The sequence below is a fragment of the Lissotriton helveticus genome, chromosome 11, assembly GCF_964261635.1.
Source record: "Lissotriton helveticus chromosome 11, aLisHel1.1, whole genome shotgun sequence".
Taxonomy (NCBI): domain Eukaryota; kingdom Metazoa; phylum Chordata; class Amphibia; order Caudata; family Salamandridae; genus Lissotriton; species Lissotriton helveticus.
In genome coordinates, this window is record NC_136072.1 from 226658602 (window position 1) to 226682112 (window position 23511).

Genomic DNA, 23511 nt, shown 5'->3' on the forward strand with positions numbered 1-23511 from the left:
CTCCCACTAGTGGAAGTGATGCCTCCCTCCCTTAGGGATCAACAACTCACCCTCTAGGTCTATCTCTCAACTGAGGGTGATCATGACATGTTCAATGACCTGCCCATGGGGACTTCCTTCCCCTAAGGCCACATGGGCCACCCCTCAATCATTCTTCTCAGAAGGGACATGGGAACCCTTTCCTTCCTCCTTAACGTGAGACCTGTCTGGGTCTCTCTTGACCTCCCCTTAGTCTCTTGTGAGGAACTTGAGCCTCCCTTCTCAGGGTCACTCCCAGGTACCTTCTTAGACACTCTGGTACTGACCCAGATGTCCGCCTTCTCAGCAATCTTTTCTGGGGTCAGTAAGTTTGCTATCAACTAGGTGTTGGTGCAGCTCTGTAAAACAAGTATAATCATCAACCTTCCTGCCCCTCCCAAAGATCTTCAGTGCCTTGCTGGCATAATTCAGAAATCTACCCAGGTTTGAGATGAGATCTTGTGGCTGTCCCTGAATCTGAGCCAATACCTCTCAGTGGTCAGTTCAAACTTAGGGTCCCATTAGGATGTCGGGCGGATTGCCCCCGCCAGCCTGGCGGCAGCCACCGTCAGCCTGATGGGGGCAATCCGCCCGACATCCTCACTCGTTTCCCCCCCACCATATTAGTATGGCGGGGGGACCTTGGCGGACAGAAAGACCGTCCGCCGCTTTTCCGCCCCGGTTGCCTTGCGGCTGGGGTGGAAAAGGAATAATATGGTGGCGGTGTCTATCAGACACCGCCAGCCATATTACAATGGGCATTTTACAATGCATTTCCGTGGCGGCAATGCCGTCACGGAAAGGCATGCGGTCTTCACTTTGGGGGCCCCCTGCGGGCCCCCAAAGTGAAGGAGGGGTTGGGGGTGCACACGGGGGGATACCTGTGGTACCCCCCTGCATTTGCATATACAATGCGGTAGGCACTGCGCGGTGCCTGCTGCATTGTGCATGCAAATGCATACATGCATTTATGGCATTGTGGCGGGCGGTGCGGAGAGCACCGCTCGCCACAATGTTATAAATGCAGGATGAGGCCACCACTGTGGCAGCCGCATCCTAATACCACCCACGGGACCCCCGCCCTTATGGCGGGCGGTCCCAATCCCCATCAGGATGGCGGGCGGGCAAAGTCCGCCCGCCATCCTAATGACCTCCTTACTGTCTAGAATGGCCTTCATTGCAGTGTAGCATATCTGGTCCTCTACCTCTAGTGTAAGGAGTGTGTCCCTCTTAATCATGGGCATATACCTCCATAGATGACCCCCCCCGAACTCCTCTAGGACTTTGTGACTTTTCAGAGCCACTTCATAGGCTGCACATTATTTGTCTATGCGATCACCCACCATGTAACTGGTCACGAAATCCTTTGGGATCCTAATTCTGGACTCACCGGTAGCCACTGTAGGTATGCTGCCAACATTGCTATTGCTGGTCCCTAGTTGTAGGGCTCTTATGTCCATCTCCTTAAGGTTTCGCTTGTGGATAGGTTTCCTCTCCTCGTTGGCCAGCCATCTTTCTTCATGAGCCTGCTCCAACTTGGCAAGTTCTAGTTTTATATTTCTTTCCTCTGTCCTCTCTGCCTGCTTCTCTAGGGATAGGTTTCTGGAGGAGACACAGCTCTGTGGCAAGTTGTTGACCCCTCCACAGGAAATTCCAGAGCCATCTCCGACTCCAACATCAATTCACAGCCCTCCTCAGGAATCTCCAGCTCCTCCCCTGGGATGACATCACCTGCAATCTGGGTCTCCTCCTTGGCCCCCAAAGCCTTCGGTAGCTCCACCTTCCTGGTAAAGCCCCTTGCAGAAATTTGAAAGTGTTTGCAGAAAGCTTTCAGCTGTTGCAAAGTGTAGGATTCTAACCTGGCCAGCTCAAATTCAATTCCTTCAGCTGCAGGGTCTCCAGAGTGAGGCATAATTTAATAGAAAAATCAAAAGGCCGATCAGGGAAATTTGAAAAAGACTCCAATTGGTCTTAGGAATATAGTTGTAATGAGCACTGAATTACCATATGAGATTGCACAAACACAAGTCCTACCTTCATGACAGATCACCAAAGTTAGAACTGGGGTTTCTGGTTGCCAGAGGTATACACCCAGTCCGAGCAGGAACCACCACTGCAATCAGTGTAGGCTAGATACACGCTAAAAGATAACCTGTGTTCCCCCTCTGGTAGCTTGGCACAGAGCAGTCAGGCTTATCTAAAGAGGCAATGTGTAAAGTAGTTGTGCAACACTCCCACACACACACACACACACAGTAACACAATGAAAACATCACAGAAAATACTCCACACAGGTTTAGTAAATTAAAGAATATTTTTTGGAGAAAATCAAGACCAAAAAGCAAAAATCTAATAAGAAGAACCGGAGTTACGAACTTTTAAAGAATAAACCAAAAATAGTGCTTAAAAGACAATAGCGCTAAAAGGATTCCTGAGGTTCTTCCACTTGAATGAAGTTCGAAGAAGATCTTGTAGCTTTGACTCAGGGAGACACGGGGAGTCCAGAGTAGCTGTACAGGAGGGAGCGAGGAGGAAGCGTTGAGGGAGCTGGTGCCACAGGAATGACTGGTTCGGATGCACTTGAAGGAGACTGGAGCACTTTATGATTCCATCAGAATTCTTCAGGTGAATGGGAAGGGTGAAGCTTGTTCTGCAGAGAGAGAGGTCAAGCCATGATTTTGGTTTCAACGGGTTTATATACCTTCTCGAAGACCCAATGGATGTCGCTACATCATGTGTGGCACGTGAGTATATGGCCATCTGACAGGTTCTTGAACCTTGGGGAAAATACATGTTAGTGCACTCTCTTTGACTTTGCAAAGTGGGCGGGTGCAATTTGTTGATCATAACAAAATAACAGGAAACAAATGTATCATTTTTGCTCGAATGTACACAGTGGCAAACAACACCAAGACGTACGTAACAGTTATAGCAAGGCTTTCCCTTGGCTCATGGGATTCTGGGGGAACCTTGCAGGGATTTAATGGAAAAACACACCATGGGCCTAGGAACAGCAAGAGCAGTTAATCTGTTAATATTGAAAAAGTGGATATCAATATGAAGAACGATACTTTTACCTGTAAAAACAAAATCGCATCTTTATTGACAAATTCGCTTGTTGTGAACTCCACGTCAACCCCAACTCAGAAATACGTAGTCAAGCTAGCTCTGAGACCCAGGCCCGAGGTAACTGATTGACAGTTCACAGATGAGGTAGCACGTAGTTGGCAGACAAATGCGCAAACAAGAAACACCAGATCAATCCCAATTATAGGCGAAGTAACATCACAATGGTTCAGAGAGATTGGGCCCAATAAAGCACACATGGCCGGAGGGGCAAGCTCATTCCCAAAACACCATAAAGTCAGACGTCACATAAAGTTAGGAAGACATAGCCAATAGCACACAGCACACACAGTACATTCAGTGATCACACGCTCCCCATGCTGGACATCTGACACTTTACCCACTGGCCACATGAAGACCATGAAAGGTCGAGGCCCATCTGGATTCCTCATCCAATACATTAATTTATGGCTCCAAAGAGAAGTCCACATTCCTTACCAAAAAAGGATTGCCTGAACTACTTTATTGCTTTCCATGAACTGTGAAAAAGCCATGACTGCAAATTGAGATAGTCCTCAGACCCTATGCCTGTATCTGTTCTCCCGGCCACATTGTTTAATTAAACAAACTGTTCCTATTTTGCTAAATGCCTCTAGTCTCTTGTTTTTTCAAGGTATTTCATGTTCAAGCAACACATCCATTGGTTCACGGAAGGGGGGGAATGCTTGCAAGGATGCAAGCGCAATGGAATTACGGGTTCTAGGGAAGCATCGGTCATGACGGTGCTCGTGAAGCATCAGTCATGAGGGTGCTGGGGGAACATCAGTCATGAAGGATGCTGGGGTGCATCAGTGAAGAGGGTGTTGGGTGGACATCAGTCATGGTATCATAGCGCGCCATAAAGCACCACAAGGGTAAAGTAACATGAGCCCTGTGTGCTTGGCCCACTACACAGAGGGCTCATGAGGTGGTTGTAACAGTCATCTTCGATCCCATGGATGGAGGCAAGCGTAGGCACCGATCCGCGGTGTCGATGAAAGGGCAATGCGTCAGTTCCAATCGGCACGAAGTCACTGCTGAGTCGACATAAAGGGTGCAAACAGCTGCAGAACCCACTTCTGAGGACCAGAACTGGAGGGGGGCACCTCAAGCAAGGGAAGACTCACAAATGGCAGAGTCCAGCAGCAGCAAAGTTGCAAGAAGTCTTTGATGACCCTGAGACTTCATAAACAGGAGGCAAGCCACCAAGCCTGTGGAGTCACTCTGGATTCAAGTGAGATGAGTCCTGTCTTTGTCTTCAGCAGAGTAGAGATTAGCAGCCAGCAGGGCAGCTCAGCACAGCAGTGAAACAGTTCCTTGAGAACAGTCAGTCAAGCAGAGTGGCAATCCTGGTAACACAGCAGTCCTTGTTCCTGGCAGTGTTCTTCACAGCTCCAGCAATGTTCTGTGTTGGTAGGATCAGAGCCCCAGTACTTATACCCAAATGTGCCTTTGAAGTTGGGGTGACTTCAAAGCGAGCTCTTGAAGTGCACAGATCCGCTTTCATCCCAGCCCTGTCTCCCAGGTTGTCTGTGGGTAGTCCTCTGTGTGGGAAACAGGATACTGCCTATTCAGGTATAAGTGTCAGCTCCTCCTCCTCTCTTCCTGCCCAGGAAGAGCTATCAGAATGTAGATGAATGCAGATGAGTTCTCTGTCACACTCACCCATCCTGTGTTTGCGGCTGTCTAGAGGGAATGCACAAAGTATAGCTGTCACCCATACCACTTGTGTATTGGAGACCGGCTCCAAGGCATACAGAGCAGTAAGAGTGTGGGAATGTCAACTTTCTAAAAGTGGCATTTCTAAAATAGTAATGTTAAATCTAACTTTACCAGTAAAGAGGATTTATGATTACCATTGTCAAAAGTTTTTTTTTGTTTTAAGATATGGAATATATCACCATGGGATATACAATGTAACACAGTAAACTGGATTAAAATTACAACAAAGCATTTTTTTTTATTAATGTAAATAATTCCAAGGTCCAAAATTTTGTAATAAAATACCTCAATCAGAGTCTTTAAAATTAAGTTATAAACGTGTCTAAGCCTCCTACTTCAGGTAAAATTATTGTGCTGAAAAGTGGAAGGGAAGAGAAAAAAATGAATAAAAGTTCTGGGGAGGACTCAACCCAACTGCATGATGGAATACTGGTCATCTGTCCTTCTCATCAAGTTCATTGATCTCTATGTCCTTCTTTTCAAGGTTCTTTTGCTGCTATGTACAAGAATTTAATTATTTTGCAGGACAGTTGAACAGAGGAAAAACTGAGACATTTTATGACTGCCGCTCGGCAAGTCCTTATTTGTTCTTCACTCAAGAGTGGCCATAAAAGGATCTTCCTCGTATTGTGTAGAGCCGGGCAGATACATAGTAGGTGTAATAGAGACTCTCCACATGCACATGTCCACAGAGATGGCAATCCGTGTTCGACCAGGTCCATAGCCATTTTGGAGTAAGATCTTTTGTAATGAAGGACTCCAGTCTCCATAGGGTCAGTTTCGCTTGAAATGATCTGTGAAGTCCTCTTGTAAAAATGGTTGCGGTTTCAGCAGATTGTAGGTAGACATTACCATCCATGCATGACTTTGTTTGGCCAGTAATGCTTTATCTGTTTGCAACGATAGTTATTTGATTGCTTTATTGGGGATTTGTTTGAATGCCGAGTATGGCATTGGTGTGTGCCATGCTTCCTCGAGCTTTAACGTTGAAAGAGCTTGTTTTAAAATTCGAAATATGGCTTGTTCAATCTTGATTGTTTTTCAAACTCCTCCTAGCAATGATGGGATAGCTTGTTTTCTTCAGCTGCCCTCATCCTCCAGTAGTATTTGGTCATGGCTCCTTGTCTAGCCGGTATCTGGTTTTTTAGACAGTATTCCAGGCATATCTGAGCCTGGGAGATGTGACGTGGGATTGTGAACAGTTTCTTAAATAATCTGGACAAATATAAACATGATGTAGCTACTCCTTTCTAATCAGGAATTACAGCTTTAAAATGTTTAAGGTATTCTCAAAGCTAGCCTATGAGCGGAATAGGCCTCACAGTAATTAAGAACAAATGTTGTTGTTTGTCACTACCTGGACATGTAAAACTTAAAAGTACATGTCCTACCTTTTACTTACAAAGCACCTTGCCCTTCGGGCTACCGAGGGCCTACCTTAGAGGTGACTTATGTGTAACAAAAGTGGTCTTTTAGGCTAGGCAAGTGGTTTTAAATGCCAAGTTGAAGTGGCAGTAAACTGCACACAGACAGGTTAGAAAAGCTACTTGTGTGGGTGGCATAACCAGTGCCGCAGGCCCACTTGTAGAAATTAGATTACAGGCCCTAGGTATATGGTTTACTGCTTTACAAGGGGCTTACAGGTCAACTAAATATGCCAATTAGATATAAACTAATGTCACCATGTTAATGGGAGACTGGTAAAGTGCTCAGAGCCCTATGGCCAACTAAAAGATGGCCAGAAAAATAGGAGGAGGAAGGCAAAAGGTTTGAGCCATTTTGGAACACACTCCTTTTAAAAATAATGAAACTACTATAATAGCTCAAGCATTGGAGAAATGCAGAAAAATGAAAACTCTTTGCAAGTATGTGACAGCTTCACTGTGCAAATATCGTGTATGGATGCTGATTGTTTTGCGTGTTGCTGAGCTTATCATATGCAGTGGAAAAATCTTTAGTCTTTATCAGTACATTTATTACTTGCTCTTGAACTGTTGTTCACTTTTCCATTTCTTGTATCATACATCTATTTTTAGATCTGCAACAGAATTTCACAAAAATCCAAAGTTGAGACTAGAAGATGAATCATTAATGACTAGCTTGTCAAAGACAAAGTGTAAGTGACACGCAGCTTCGACTGATTGTGAAACTGTCAAAATATAAGATTTCATAGAATTTCAGTGGACACACTTCATCAAAAATTAATAGTGCCAAGGCTCAGATATTTAAGCAGACAAGGAAAAGCCAGGACAACTTGTTCCCACGTAATGCGTCAGATGTTTGACTACCTGGTGCCAGCAAAAAAATGAGAATTGTTCTGTTGTTAATATTTTAGGCAGTTTCAATGCTTACTGTGTGCCGGTGGTTACAGGTGGGTGACAGCAGCCATATTTTTGGGGACCGGCACTTATTTTTCATAATAAGACTCTGGTCCAAAATGAGAAAGAATAAGGCCGAAAACAGGAAAATCAGATGGAAAAAACTGCATCAAATGAAGAGAGGAGGGATGAAAAAGACATGGCAAGGATGAGTAAATGGGCCGTGTGTGTGTGATAGTGAATGAAACAGGCACGAGGGGGAACCAAGAATGATATTAAACAACCCCTGATATTCAGAAACGCCATGGGAGGTCTTCTGAGGAAACTTTGGGGGTCAACAATTATTCGTTTACAAATAAAGCAATGTTAACTGTTCCACAACCTCTGGAAAGAGGAAATACATCTATTATCATTATGGTATCCTTATGGAGTCTGTGTAGAAGCATGGGTGGCAAATGTGGCATCTGCTTCAACAGTATGCACCCTTGTACGTAAATGCAAACATGTCTCCTCTGTCCACAATGCTTTCTGGCTTGCAGTGAGCTGCATCCTGTGCCTAATTATACTATCTATCTATCTATCCATCCATCCATCTATATAGTATAAATATATGTAGATAGATAGATATACAGATAGATAGATATACAGATAGATAGATATACAGATAAATAGATATACAGATATATATACAGATAGATAGATATACAGATAGATAGTTATACAGACAGACAAACAGACAGACAGATAGATAGATAGATAGATAGACAGACAGACAGACCGACAGACAGACAGATAGACAGATAGATAGATAGACAGATAGACAGATAGACAGATAGACAGATAGAAAGATAGATATTGCCTTGTGTTACTCTGCCCTGGGAAGGTGTTCCATGGGTAAAGTGTGGGTGTTTCCATGCATCCACTCATGGTTTTTGGCACATTCCTAGATTCACGAATACTCCTAAACCTGGGAATGCATCAAAATGTTACGTCTTCCCAGGTGAGGGGTAACAAAGAGAAATGTGTTTACAGCTTCTTTTTTTTTCTCTTTCTACCTGTGCTGCATTCTGCAGCACATATAGAAAGAGGAAAATGCCTCAGAGGATGGGACACCCTCCTGCACAAAAAATTACAAAAAACAATTACATGCAGGCTCCCTTGCACCATGGTGCAAGGGTGCCTACTTTCACGCTAGGCAGTCCTCAATGCACAAGCGCAGAGAGAGAGCGGAAGACATTGGGCCTCATTTATGAGGCCATGCGTCACTTTTACGCCGCCAGTGCATCACTTTTTGTGACGCACCAGTGTTGTAAAAAATGCGCTGGAGTTGCGTCACTTTTGTGACACACTCCAGCAATGCGTCACTTTTGCGCTTACAGATACGTCAGAAATACTGACGTATCTGTAACTCCTTGCGACATGATGCGTCATACATTAAATATGACGCATCAGGAATGTCGCAAGGAGTGTGCACTGAGAAGTGACGCATCGCTGCTTTCACGCAGCGATGCGTCATTTCTCATAAATGAGGCCCATTGTGCATTCCTGCCCTCTCCTTGTCACAAAACTCAGTGCAGCAAGTTGTCTTGTTGTGTTATATAACTTTGTTTTAAATTTGCCCCCAAGTGTGTCTTTATTGCCTATGGGGGAGTCCTGTCCTTGTGCTTAGATTCTGTTTCTATACTCATTTTTAGGTTTTGCCTAGCGAAAGCTGCGCTCTGCGCAGCTTTTCGCGCAGGCGAAATCCTGTTGAGAACTGTAGGGTGCTTTGGGTCGGCCCTCGTCATTGATTGGCTGGCTCCGTAAACGGAGCCTTGCCATTGGACGAGGGGCCTGTCCGTCAATGCCGGACCAGACACGGGGGCGTTCCCGACATTCTTTGCCTTTTGCCGACGTCACGCGACGCCGGGAACGCCCCCGATTCTGGTCCGGCATTGCCGGCACCTCCCTTGCTCTACTGTCATCACCACAACACTGCGCCCATTTTATCCCAAGCTAAACACTCGGAGAGGCGCAGTGACCGGGTCTTTGAAGGCCGCTCTCCCAATGAAAACAAGTTTTCTCTCCGAGTCAGCACGAGCAGGAAGACGAGCAGCGCGCCTCCCAGCTGGCCTCTCGCATCAGCATCCAGAGCTGCCCTGCGCGGTGTGTAGCTTCAGTGGAGCTTCAGAGTGCAGAGTGGAGCTTCAGAGTGGAGCTTCAGAGTGGAGCTTCAGAGTGGAGCTTCAGAGTGGAGCTTCAGAGTGGAGCTTCAGAGTGGAGCTTCAGAGTGGAGCTTCAGAGTGCAGAGTGGAGCTTCAGAGTGCAGATTCAGAGTGGAGCTTCAGAGTGCAGAGTGGAGCTTCAGAGTGCAGATTCAGAGTGGAGCATCAGAGTGCAGAGTGGAGCTTCAGAGTGCAGATTCAGAGTGGAGCATCAGAGTGCAGAGTGGAGCTTCAGAGTGGAGCTTCAGAGTGCAGAGTGGAGCTTCAGAGTGGAGCTTCAGAGTGCAGAGTGGAGCTTCAGAGTGGAGCTTCAGAGTGGAGCTTCAGAGTGGAGCTTCAGAGTGGAGCTTCAGAGTGGAGCTTCAGAGTGGAGCTTCAGAGTGGAGCTTCAGAGTGGAGCTTCAGAGTGCAGAGTGGAGCTTCAGAGTGCAGATTCAGAGTGGAGCTTCAGAGTGCAGAGTGGAGCTTCAGAGTGCAGATTCAGAGTGGAGCATCAGAGTGCAGAGTGGAGCTTCAGAGTGCAGATTCAGAGTGGAGCATCAGAGTGCAGAGTGGAGCTTCAGAGTGGAGCTTCAGAGTGCAGAGTGGAGCTTCAGAGTGGAGCTTCAGAGTGCAGAGTGGAGCTTCAGAGTGGAGCTTCAGAGTGGAGCTTCAGAGTGGAGCTTCAGAGTGGAGCTTCAGAGTGGAGCTTCAGAGTGGAGCTTCAGAGTGGAGCTTCAGAGTGGAGCTTCAGAGTGCAGAGTGGAGCTTCAGAGTGGAGCTTCAGAGTGCAGAGTGGAGCTTCAGAGTGGAGCTTCAGAGTGCAGAGTGGAGCTTCAGAGTGGAGCTTCAGAGTGCAGAGTGGAGCTTCAGAGTGCAGAGTGGAGCATCAGAGTGGAGCTTCAGAGTGCAGAGTGGAGCATCAGAGTGCAGATTCAGAGTGGAGCTTCAGAGTGCAGAGTGGAGCTTCAGAGTGCAGATTCAGAGTGGAGCTTCAGAGTGCAGAGTGGAGCTTCAGAGTGCAGAGTGGAGCTTCAGAGTGCAGAGTGGAGCTTCAGAGTGCAGATTCAGAGTGGAGCTTCAGAGTGCAGAGTGGAGCTTCAGAGTGCAGATTCAGAGTGGAGCTTCAGAGTGCAGAGTGGAGCTTCAGAGTGGAGATTCAGAGTGCAGAGTGGAGCTTCAGAGTGGAGCTTCAGAGTGGAGCTTCAGAGTGGAGCTTCAGAGTGGAGCTTCAGAGTGGAGCTTCAGAGTGGAGCTTCAGAGTGGAGAGTGGAGCTTCAGAGTGCAGAGTGGAGCTTCAGAGTGGAGCTTCAGAGTGGAGCTTCAGAGTGGAGCTTCAGAGTGGAGAGTGGAGCTTCAGAGTGGAGCTTCAGAGTGGAGAGTGGAGCTTCAGAGTGGAGCTTCAGAGTGGAGAGTGGAGCTTCAGAGTGGAGCTTCAGAGTGGAGCTTCAGAGTGGAGCTTCAGAGTGGAGAGTGGAGCTTCAGAGTGGAGCTTCAGAGTGGAGAGTGGAGCTTCAGAGTGGAGCTTCAGAGTGCAGAGTGGAGCTTCAGAGTGGAGCTTCAGAGTGGAGCTTCAGAGTGGAGAGTGGAGCTTCAGAGTGGAGCTTCAGAGTGGAGAGTGGAGCTTCAGAGTGGAGCTTCAGAGTGCAGAGTGGAGCTTCAGAGTGCAGATTCAGAGTGCAGATTCAGAGTGCAGAGTGGAGCTTCAGAGTGCAGATTCAGAGTGCAGAGTGGAGCTTCAGAGTGGAGCTTCAGAGTGGAGCTTCAGAGTGGAGCTTCAGAGTGGAGCTTCAGAGTGGAGCTTCAGAGTGGAGCTTCAGAGTGGAGCTTCAGAGTGGAGCTTCAGAGTGCAGAGTGGAGGTGCAGAGTGCAGAGTGGAGGTGCAGAGTGGAGCTTCAGAGTGCAGAGTGGAGGTGCAGAGTGGAGCTTCAGAGTGCAGAGTGGAGGTGCAGAGTGGAGCTGCAGAGTGGAGCTGCAGAGTGCAGAGTGGAGCTTCAGAGTGCAGAGTGGAGCTTCAGAGTGCAGAGTGGAGCTTCAGAGTGCAGAGTGGAGCTTCAGAGTGCAGAGTGGAGCTTCAGAGTGGAGCTTCAGAGTGCAGAGTGGAGCTTCAGAGTGGAGCTTCAGAGTGCAGATTCAGAGTGGAGCTTCAGAGTGCAGAGTGGAGCTTCAGAGTGCAGAGTGGAGCTTCAGAGTGCAGAGTGGAGCTTCAGAGTGCAGAGTGGAGCTTCAGAGTGCAGATTCAGAGTGGAGCTTCAGAGTGCAGAGTGGAGCTTCAGAGTGCAGATTCAGAGTGGAGCTTCAGAGTGCAGAGTGGAGCTTCAGAGTGGAGATTCAGAGTGGAGCTTCAGAGTGGAGCTTCAGAGTGGAGCTTCAGAGTGGAGCTTCAGAGTGGAGCTTCAGAGTGGAGCTTCAGAGTGGAGCTTCAGAGTGGAGCTTCAGAGTGGAGCTTCAGAGTGGAGCTTCAGAGTGCAGAGTGGAGCTTCAGAGTGCAGAGTGGAGCTTCAGAGTGCAGAGTGGAGCTTCAGAGTGCAGAGTGGAGCTTCAGAGTGCAGAGTGGAGCTTCAGAGTGCAGAGTGGAGCTTCAGAGTGCAGAGTGGAGCTTCAGAGTGCAGAGTGGAGCTTCAGAGTGGAGCTTCAGAGTGGAGCTTCAGAGTGGAGCTTCAGAGTGGAGCTTCAGAGTGGAGCTTCAGAGTGGAGCTTCAGAGTGGAGCTTCAGAGTGGAGCTTCAGAGTGCAGAGTGGAGCTTCAGAGTGGAGCTTCAGAGTGCAGAGTGGAGCTTCAGAGTGGAGCTTCAGAGTGCAGAGTGGAGCTTCAGAGTGCAGAGTGGAGCTTCAGAGTGGAGCTTCAGAGTGCAGAGTGGAGCTTCAGAGTGCAGAGTGGAGCTTCAGAGTGGAGCTTCAGAGTGCAGAGTGGAGCTTCAGAGTGCAGAGTGGAGCTTCAGAGTGCAGAGTGGAGCTTCAGAGTGCAGAGTGGAGCTTCAGAGTGCAGAGTGGAGCTTCAGAGTGCAGAGTGGAGCTTCAGAGTGCAGAGTGGAGCTTCAGAGTGCAGAGTGGAGCTTCAGAGTGGAGCTTCAGAGTGCAGCTTCAGAGTGGAGCTTCAGAGTGGAGCTTCAGAGTGGAGCTTCAGAGTGGAGCTTCAGAGTGGAGCTTCAGAGTGGAGCTACAGAGTGGAGCTTCAGAGTGGAGCATCAGAGTGGAGCTTCAGAGTGGAGCTTCAGAGTGGAGCTTCAGAGTGGAGCTTCAGAGTGGAGCTTCAGAGTGGAGCTTCAGAGTGGAGCTTCAGAGTGGAGCTTCAGAGTGGAGCTTCAGAGTGGAGAGTGGAGCTTCAGAGTGGAGCTTCAGAGTGGAGAGTGGAGCTTCAGAGTGGAGCTTCAGAGTGCAGAGTGGAGCTTCAGAGTGGAGCTTCAGAGTGCAGAGTGGAGCTTCAGAGTGGAGCTTCAGAGTGCAGAGTGGAGCTTCAGAGTGGAGCTTCAGAGTGGAGCTTCAGAGTGGAGAGTGGAGCTTCAGAGTGGAGCTTCAGAGTGGAGAGTGGAGCTTCAGAGTGGAGCTTCAGAGTGGAGCTTCAGAGTGGAGCTTCAGAGTGGAGAGTGGAGCTTCAGAGTGGAGCTTCAGAGTGGAGCTTCAGAGTGGAGAGTGGAGCTTCAGAGTGGAGCTTCAGAGTGGAGCTTCAGAGTGGAGAGTGGAGCTTCAGAGTGGAGCTTCAGAGTGGAGCTTCAGAGTGGAGCTTCAGAGTGGAGCTTCAGAGTGGAGAGTGGAGCTTCAGAGTGGAGAGTGGAGCTTCAGAGTGGAGCTTCAGAGTGCAGAGTGGAGCTTCAGAGTGCAGATTCAGAGTGCAGATTCAGAGTGCAGAGTGGAGCTTCAGAGTGCAGATTCAGAGTGCAGAGTGGAGCTTCAGAGTGGAGCTTCAGAGTGGAGCTTCAGAGTGGAGCTTCAGAGTGGAGCTTCAGAGTGGAGCTTCAGAGTGGAGCTTCAGAGTGGAGCTTCAGAGTGCAGAGTGGAGGTGCAGAGTGGAGGTGCAGAGTGGAGCTTCAGAGTGCAGAGTGGAGGTGCAGAGTGGAGCTTCAGAGTGCAGAGTGGAGGTGCAGAGTGGAGCTGCAGAGTGGAGCTGCAGAGTGCAGAGTGGAGCTGCAGAGTGCAGAGTGGAGCTTCAGAGTGCAGAGTGGAGCTTCAGAGTGCAGAGTGGAGCTTCAGAGTGCAGAGTGGAGCTTCAGAGTGCAGAGTGGAGCTTCAGAGTGGAGCTTCAGAGTGCAGAGTGGAGCTTCAGAGTGGAGCTTCAGAGTGCAGATTCAGAGTGGAGCTTCAGAGTGCAGAGTGGAGCTTCAGAGTGCAGAGTGGAGCTTCAGAGTGCAGAGTGGAGCTTCAGAGTGCAGAGTGGAGCTTCAGAGTGCAGAGTGGAGCTTCAGAGTGCAGAGTGGAGCTTCAGAGTGCAGAGTGGAGCTTCAGAGTGCAGAGTGGAGCTTCAGAGTGGAGCTTCAGAGTGCAGAGTGGAGCTTCAGAGTGGAGCTTCAGAGTGCAGAGTGGAGCTTCAGAGTGGAGCTTCAGAGTGCAGAGTGGAGCTTCAGAGTGGAGCTTCAGAGTGCAGAGTGGAGCTTCAGAGTGGAGCTTCAGAGTGGAGCTTCAGAGTGCAGAGTGGAGCTTCAGAGTGGAGCTTCAGAGTGCAGAGTGGAGCTTCAGAGTGGAGCTTCAGAGTGCAGAGTGGAGCTTCAGAGTGGAGCTTCAGAGTGCAGAGTGGAGCTTCAGAGTGGAGCTTCAGAGTGGAGCTTCAGAGTGGAGCTTCAGAGTGGAGCTTCAGAGTGGAGCTTCAGAGTGGAGCATCAGAGTGGAGCTTCAGAGTGGAGCTTCAGAGTGGAGCTTCAGAGTGGAGCTTCAGAGTGGAGCTTCAGAGTGGAGCTTCAGAGTGGAGCTTCAGAGTGGAGCTTCAGAGTGGAGCTTCAGAGTGGAGCTTCAGAGTGGAGAGTGGAGCTTCAGAGTGGAGCTTCAGAGTGGAGAGTGGAGCTTCAGAGTGGAGCTTCAGAGTGCAGAGTGGAGCTTCAGAGTGGAGCTTCAGAGTGCAGAGTGGAGCTTCAGAGTGGAGCTTCAGAGTGCAGAGTGGAGCTTCAGAGTGGAGCTTCAGAGTGGAGCTTCAGAGTGGAGAGTGGAGCTTCAGAGTGGAGCTTCAGAGTGGAGAGTGGAGCTTCAGAGTGGAGCTTCAGAGTGGAGCTTCAGAGTGGAGCTTCAGAGTGGAGAGTGGAGCTTCAGAGTGGAGCTTCAGAGTGGAGCTTCAGAGTGGAGAGTGGAGCTTCAGAGTGGAGCTTCAGAGTGGAGCTTCAGAGTGGAGAGTGGAGCTTCAGAGTGGAGCTTCAGAGTGGAGCTTCAGAGTGGAGCTTCAGAGTGGAGCTTCAGAGTGGAGAGTGGAGCTTCAGAGTGGAGAGTGGAGCTTCAGAGTGGAGCTTCAGAGTGCAGAGTGGAGCTTCAGAGTGCAGATTCAGAGTGCAGATTCAGAGTGCAGAGTGGAGCTTCAGAGTGCAGATTCAGAGTGCAGAGTGGAGCTTCAGAGTGGAGCTTCAGAGTGGAGCTTCAGAGTGGAGCTTCAGAGTGGAGCTTCAGAGTGGAGCTTCAGAGTGGAGCTTCAGAGTGGAGCTTCAGAGTGCAGAGTGGAGGTGCAGAGTGGAGGTGCAGAGTGGAGCTTCAGAGTGCAGAGTGGAGGTGCAGAGTGGAGCTTCAGAGTGCAGAGTGGAGGTGCAGAGTGGAGCTGCAGAGTGGAGCTGCAGAGTGCAGAGTGGAGCTGCAGAGTGCAGAGTGGAGCTTCAGAGTGCAGAGTGGAGCTTCAGAGTGCAGAGTGGAGCTTCAGAGTGCAGAGTGGAGCTTCAGAGTGCAGAGTGGAGCTTCAGAGTGGAGCTTCAGAGTGCAGAGTGGAGCTTCAGAGTGGAGCTTCAGAGTGCAGATTCAGAGTGGAGCTTCAGAGTGCAGAGTGGAGCTTCAGAGTGCAGAGTGGAGCTTCAGAGTGCAGAGTGGAGCTTCAGAGTGCAGAGTGGAGCTTCAGAGTGCAGAGTGGAGCTTCAGAGTGCAGAGTGGAGCTTCAGAGTGCAGAGTGGAGCTTCAGAGTGCAGAGTGGAGCTTCAGAGTGCAGAGTGGAGCTTCAGAGTGGAGCTTCAGAGTGCAGAGTGGAGCTTCAGAGTGGAGCTTCAGAGTGCAGAGTGGAGCTTCAGAGTGGAGCTTCAGAGTGCAGAGTGGAGCTTCAGAGTGGAGCTTCAGAGTGCAGAGTGGAGCTTCAGAGTGGAGCTTCAGAGTGGAGCTTCAGAGTGCAGAGTGGAGCTTCAGAGTGGAGCTTCAGAGTGCAGAGTGGAGCTTCAGAGTGGAGCTTCAGAGTGCAGAGTGGAGCTTCAGAGTGGAGCTTCAGAGTGCAGAGTGGAGCTTCAGAGTGGAGCTTCAGAGTGGAGCTTCAGAGTGGAGCTTCAGAGTGGAGCTTCAGAGTGCAGAGTGGTGCTTCAGAGTGGAGCTTCAGAGTGCAGAGTGGAGCTTCAGAGTGGAGCTTCAGAGTGCAGCTTCAGAGTGCAGAGTGGAGCTTCAGAGTGCAGCTTCAGAGTGCAGAGTGGAGCTTCAGAGTGCAGAGTGGAGCTTCAGAGTGCAGAGTGGAGCTTCAGAGTGGAGCTTCAGAGTGTCAAGAGCAATGCCAATAGCTCTAACTTTAACAAAGGCAAAACCATTGCATTGTAAATGCTTGTTATTAATTGATACAAAAGACCAGACACCCTTCTCTGTTTTTGGAGGAATGCCGTCTACTGTTCCCATTCGTTCAAATTCCCACTTTACATCCTGTGTGCTTTCAGTGCATGTATTATAGTGTGGCTGATAGCATTATTTCCTGCTGTGTTGAGATTCTGATCGTTGGAGTCAGTGGCGTCTTTTTTGGATCACCCCTGGTTTTTACATGACACTGATTGAGGAAGGGATGTGGTTTTTACCAGACATTGTAAGCATATCGCTCACATTCTTGTAGCTGAACTGAGGAGACCTACACACTAAAGTGAGGAAAGAGGAGACAGGACTCCTTTGGATATTTTATGAAGGCTTTTGGTTATCAAATAGCTGCTGATTAGTCTCCCTTAGCACTGCCATTCCGTTGGGATGAGGAGTGTGGCTGTAAACTATGGGGGCGATTTATATATTGGTGGGTGTATAGACCATCTCAGCAATGACTGAGAATGCTCAATACCAAGATGAAGGTCCACCCGACCGATTTTGATGCAGGTGGACCTTCGGTTTGGCAACAGCGGTGACTTCTCCATCACTGCCATAGTCAAACTTCTCCAATGGCCAAATTGAGTAAGGGCTGTTTGAGAATTGGCTGCATGTCCACCAGCCCAATTTAAATGGACAGACATTAACTATTTTTTAACTGTCCGTCAATGTCAATGCCAGGCAAACCCTGCATGTGACGGACAGTTACATTTTAATAATGGTCCCCCCTCCATGGGAGATGTCTCCCATGGCAAGGGGAGCATTATTTTTTTCTAATTATTTTGAAAAAGATAAACCTGTTTTAGGATTTTCTGTTTTCAAATAAAAAAAAACTGTTTGTGGCAGGGTTGCGTCATATTGATTCAACACTGCACCAAACAACTGCAGTATCCATTGACAGGAACAGCTGTGAAAGTGGTTTCTACCCATGCTTTTTAAATGACAACCAGCTTGGAGTTTGTTTATAAATTCAGCTGGGGGTTCCCCCACCAGGGTGATGGAGTAATCATCTCCTTCACCTGATGGAACAACGGGCTGTTTGAAGAAATATAAATTGACCCCTACGTTGTGAAACATGAGGAAGACTTTAGGTAAGGCCTGCCTCTTTAGACCTTCAATTTACATCTTCAGTGGACTGATGTCAGACAGGTTCAGAAACATCATACTACTTTATGGCTCTGTTGTGGGTGCTCCAGGATGGTGACAACCCTGCTGTGGGAATTATCACTCTGCACAAAGGCTGTCTCTGGAGAATAGCCTGGAAAGGACACTTCAAAGAAGACCCACCCCAAACTGGCTCCACTGTTTGAGGCAATGTACCCACATCTATCCTCTGTCCGTTGTGTATAAACATGGAGCCCACTACTCTGCTTGGTTGTTGAATTTCCAATACCTCTTTAACCAAGGAGGCAGTTCTCTGCATAGTACTCAGAGAGTCTGTATAACAAGGAGTCGTGTATTTCTGACAGATTGTGCCCCAGAGGTGAGGGGACATCACCTGAATTCTGGATCTCTTGCAGGAAAATTTGTGCACCTGTCATGAAGTGCCCAGAAGGCAGGATGCATTCTGAGAAAAGTAAGGAGAAAGCCTGGCCTTGCAGAAGTATGGACTTTTCGGATGTAGATCGTAAGCCATGTTCCTACTGTGTGTAGCACCCAGAGTAAGTCAACTTGCCCCTGGTGTGTAACCGGAAATGACCCAAGCTGAGAGGGACATCCATTCCCTCCCCCCCACCTTCCCCCTTCGTGATTGATGAAGCAAAGTGCATAGACTATCTACACATCTAAGCATGCTGAGAGGGAGGCTGTGTTTACTGATGCCTTAGCAGGCAGTTCAAGCAGAAAGAATCTAAGTAGCTGCGATAGCTGAACACCAGCAACTGTGGAAATTGCACCAATGAGCTAAACATCTAAACCCCCTCAAGCAAATATATATCAAAGGCCTAAAATCAAAAGGCTTACAGACGGTTTCTTGAGCACAGTAAAGGCCCTGCTGCTGTTAGAAGAATAATGACTGGCAGTGTGAACTATTTACCTCAAGATCAAAACAAAAAGAGCTATGGGTTACTCACATGATAGTGACTTACACATTGTAATAGTGACAGTGCATCTGGCCTGCTTCTTACCTGTGATACTTCATATCTGTCAGGAGCCTGTAGATATTGGGGTAGCCTATGACCTGAATTAGACCACTATAAGAGATGTGAAACACAAATATACTCTGCTGTTATTGTCATAGAACCTTGTAAATAATTCAGCATTAATGTTGGTAAATATGCTTTTGAGGAAACATTAAAGTACTTTCCTTTTTAATATGATACTGTAAGAGAATGCCTCTTTATGTATGGTCGCCTCCAAGTGATGCTTATGGTTTTTTGACGGAGAATGGCTGAGTCCTGCTAACGAGACATCAGTGCCAGTGCAATGACTCTAAAGTGTACGTTGACTTGGTTGCACCCAATTGGAAACCTGTAAGTTCCTAGTAAATGGTACCCTGTTACCCAGGGCATGTAAGTTAGAGAGGTGCCACCCTAACGGGCCCCCACGTTAAACACTGCAGAGTGGTAGAGCTGTCATGCACTGCTGGTCTGAGTTTGCCATTGACTGCAATATTAAAACCACCACTTTCCCTGTTCATCTGTGTAATTCAACCCACTGGCAGGCCTACTGAGTCCTCAAGGCAGAGTGCAACATATGGCACCAGGAGTACATGTGCTTGCATCTCCAGTGGAGGCCATGAGGCTTGGCTGCCCCGTGTGCCTCCCCGTGAATTAAAACCAAATAAGGGAAGCGAGGGACGGTATTAAGTGGTGTGACATTGCTTCCCTAATCAAATGAACCAAGCGCGGACAGCCTGGGATGGACCTGTTAGGAGTGTCTTGGCTTCTGAGGAGGTGAGATAGAACACCCAGTAATGATAAGGCCTGAAGACGGCTCCTGCAGACTTTAATTCCACACCACAAGTGGAGCAGCTTACAGGGCTCCATGTGGTGGCTCTGGAACACAGCATGCGGTGCTGGGCATCAATCCGCATGGGCCTGCTGAGGTACTGCATGGGTCGGTGGGAGGATTGGCCTGTGACTATGACAAGGGGGAACTGGTGGTCCAGTGGTGACTGGACTTTGACTAGAACAAACAGGACTTTGTGGGATGTCAACCCTTCAACTAGACCCCCTCCCTCTCTTTGTGGACTGAGGAGGCACTATTGACCACTTTACATCCAGAGCATTCTTAGATCATATTCAGCATCCTTCATCCCTCCAAAGGAATCCATTGCAAAGCTTACAAAGGACCTGGGAGGCCTGGAAGGACTGCTTTTTCTGTGAAGGTAACTATTCTTGAGGACCTTACTGGTCTCCTTGATTAACTCCCTGCTGGAGTTTGTGTCCCCAAGTACTTTTCACCGACTGCAATACCTTACCCAATCACTTACTCAATTTTTCTTTGAAAAAGTTTCCAACTGTCCAATCCATTGACTTGGCCAATGCTTGTTCACAGTTTAGTAAAATTGCTTTGATTTATTATTGCTTGTAAAATCTACATCATTGGAACCCTCCAATGGATCTTCTTCATTCTAGCATCTACATTCTCATAAACATTCTGTCTATTTCTATAAATTGGTGATGGATTTCTTGAGTGCTATGTCGATTTCTTCTTCAATTATTTTGGCGCTGTTCAAATGCTTTACACTTGTTTCTCTGTGTAGGCCTTGTTGCGCTGAGAGTTTTACAGACAAAACCTATTGGACCTAAAGGGGTTGGTAAGTTTATTATAAGGTGAGTTCACACAACCACACCATATGATACACCCCATTTTGTCACATTGGTGCCTGCTGCAGGATCCAGAACTGGTGTTTAGCAGTACCATAAAGTTGTTAAAACCTATGAAAATCCACATAGTTAGGAACCTTATAAATAAGTTATTGCTCCCAAAACGTTTTTTTCTGTTGACATTACAGCCTTCAAAGAGTTGCAAAAACTTTCCAAAGAAATACAGGAGAGTTTGAAAATGTGGCAAAGTCCCCAGTAAATGTCAAGTAAAAGGAAATAAAACACTTTTCTACATGTTTTTGAACAAAGCAGAGGAGCCACTTTTTGACAAGGAGAAACGGAGCGTGATTTGACAAATCTGTTCTCATGCAAGAGGGATGATCTGGAGTGCATTTTGTGTAGAGAGAAAAATCATCATGGGAGCTAATGCCAAGAAACGCACTTTGATTAAGGCTGAGAGAGCTTCGGAGGAGGCTCACAGGGCACCTCCATGCTTGAGGAAGAAATTACCCCAATATAGTGCAGATAAAGAGGAGTTGGAGGATAACCACAGCTATTGAGTGGAGCCAGTGAGATGAGGGGCAGAAACCTATCCTCCACCTTGGGGTGCACAGGAGGGTTCCCAGTGCCCCCAGTCGGGCTGGCTCTGAACACAGCCAGAGGTACATGCAGGAGAGCATGGTAGCCCTGGACTTACAGGAAAGGGCCATAGCTCTGGCTGAGGGATGGTTGGTCCTGCAGGAAAGGGGGGCCAGGCTGGGCTTGTAGCCTAGAGTAGATAGTGCCACCAGATCTGCAGGTGCTGATGGAGGTGTCCTTAATGCAAGGTTACCAAAGGGGTTGTCCTTATTTATGTTTCAGGGGATGACATAGACAAGTGGCTGGCCTCACATAAGAGGTCTCTCAAAATTAGAAGGATGGAAAAGCACCACTGGGGAACACTTCTGTGGGAGTTAGTACCAGGGACTGGTAGAAACAGGCTAATTACACTAGAAGGGGGAGGTAGCAAACTCCTACACCCACATGAAGGCAACCCTTGTTGAGCTTTTCGGGTTAACTCCTGAAGAGTCTAGGCAAATGCTTAAGTCCCTTCAGAAAGGCACCACACATACATGGGTAGACTGCATTGATACCTCATGTAAGGCACTAGAATCTAGTGACTAGTGACTAGATGGATAGATTAAAGGCAACAAAGTGGATATGTGCAAAGGGCTCTACAATCTGTTGGTTAAAGAGGACATTTTCACTAATTGTAATTCTGATAAGTTGCACCAGCATCTGATGGACTCTTAGCTGTCGTGCCCCAGAGAACTGTGCAAAATAGCTGATAACTGGGTCCCTAAAAGGTCCTTGGGTGGTGACCAGAAGCAAATTGGTTGGGTCCCTTCTTAGGGGAAAGTTGTGGAAAAGGATATATAGAAAGATAGACCTGGATCACGGCCAAAACTGTGGACATGGCAAAGTGCGTGGTTTAGCTCCATCCTATGCAAGGCTGTAATGGAATCCTTCCCTATCCTGGGGTGCTCAGCTTGGTGGTTCCCGCCCGGGTGCATAGGACTCACCAAAGACACCTGCAGAAGGTGGTGCTAGTATCTGCTGGTGGCATCGGTGGTGTGGTTATTCTGGGGAGCCAGATGGTTTGGAGCCATTGTGTGGATCTCACCCATGGAGCTTCATGTTGGAGGCTGCTGTGTGATAGTAGTGGAGCTAGATGTAGCGATGCCAGCGTTCTGTGTACGAGTATCCCCCATGGCTCTGGAGAGACTCGGCCAGCAGAGGAGCCTGCATGGCTTGAGACTGGCACTGCATTGAGAAGCTCAGATGACCTTATGCTGTGGGTAGAGAGAAGACTGCTGTTCCTCCTGCAGAGCGGGCCATGAGAAGAGGAACTGAGGTGGGGCTGTTTTGGAATTGGGCCAGACAACTGCATTCTGGCCACAGAAAGAGTAGGGGGCAAGTACTGTGAGGGATGGTGCTGGGAGGCCAATGCTGGCAGCTGCAGTGGGGGCCATGAGACACAACTGGCAGGAATGCCTCCCAGTGAATTAAAGCCAAATAGAGGAAGTGAGGTCCAGTATTAAGTGGTGCGACATTGCTCCACCAGTCAAGTGCCCAGTGCATATGCCCTCGGATAGACCTGTTAGGAGCGGCCTGGCTCCTGAGGAGGTGAGGCAGAACACCCAGTAATGACAAGACTTGAAGATGCCTCCCACAGTCCTTAATTCCACACCACAAGTGGAGGAGTGCACAGGGCCCACCCCCGTTGTGACTTTGGGATGAGGAAGGTGGTGCTGGTGAACAATCCACATGGGACTGCTGAGGTGCTGCACTATCACATAGTGGGAGCCCAGGTGGGGTCCAGAAGACATGCCCCACCAGAAACTGATTGAGTACACTCACATGGCACATGCAAAAGTGGGGAAAACACCTACGAACCTACCAAAGTTCCTCCTCCACCCAATGGGGACTATACAACCCATCCTGCTACTCCACCATGCTGAGGGGCTTCCCTGGGCCATTTTGAGGCCTCCCTTGACAAACACTCTGGACAATATGACAGGATACTGAAGACAATCCGGGTTACTAAAACCACACTGAAATCCAAAATAGATGCTGTCTCCTCGGACATGAACCTGCTCTGCATTGATAACAGGAAGCAGGCAGACCGGGTAGACAATGCCGAATCTGCAACAACCACAATACGCCCCATGTCCAGGCTTTCCAAACCCAACTAAAGGATATGAGATCTGACAATCTCTTTACAGCAGGAGCCAGAGAATGAAGGAAGTTATTCAAGGCACAATAATGTCTGCTTCCTGGGCTTCCCTGAGCATTCCGAGGGCCCCAGCATGGAACTCTTCCTTGAAAAATGGCTAATGTCTCTAGTGCTGGCTGGTAAGTTGCCTACATTTTTCTCAGTAGAAAGAGCACATGGCTTACTGAGGAGGCCACCGATGTCGGGTGCTCAGCAAAGACCTGTTATTGCAAGACTGCTTAATTGTAGGGAAAGGGATCTGATCCTACAACTGTTCAGGACGAAATGCCCCAGACAATTTGAGGGTCATACTATCACTGCTTGACCAGACTTCACTGTGCAGGTACAGTGCCTTTGCAGTTCATAAGCTGGGGCCAAGTAACTCCTGCGCGGGTTAGGCCTGAAATGTGGACTTCTATCTCCCACTAAACTTGGTGATAGCTGGTGATTCAATGCACTTTTTCCTGACTCCCACAGATGTGTCGACCTGGTTACATGATAACGGTATGGTGGCAACAATGCTGGGGGAGTGTCTGACCCCAGGACCGGGACACAGGAGACAAAGGAGGATGCATAATCGTCCCATAAATTAAAAGATGGCCTGGGAGCGAACACAGGTGGTGGCAGAGTTGCTGCACCAGAGACAAAATGAATTTGCGGCCCTACAGTCAGTTTATGCCTCAGACTCTGGCTTGGACACCAACGACAATTCCGCCTCAGGTGAGGAGGACCAAAGAGGCCTGGAGCAGACACTTAGACTAGCAGATGACTCAATATGATGGGCTGAACATCTCCTTGATTGTGAGTTGATGAGATATGGGTCGCTCATGTGGGGGAGTTGGGGGGAACTGCCAGACTCGGGGGTGTGGGCTGAGTACCAAGCACCTTACTCAGGGCCTGAAAGACTGTGGGATATACTGG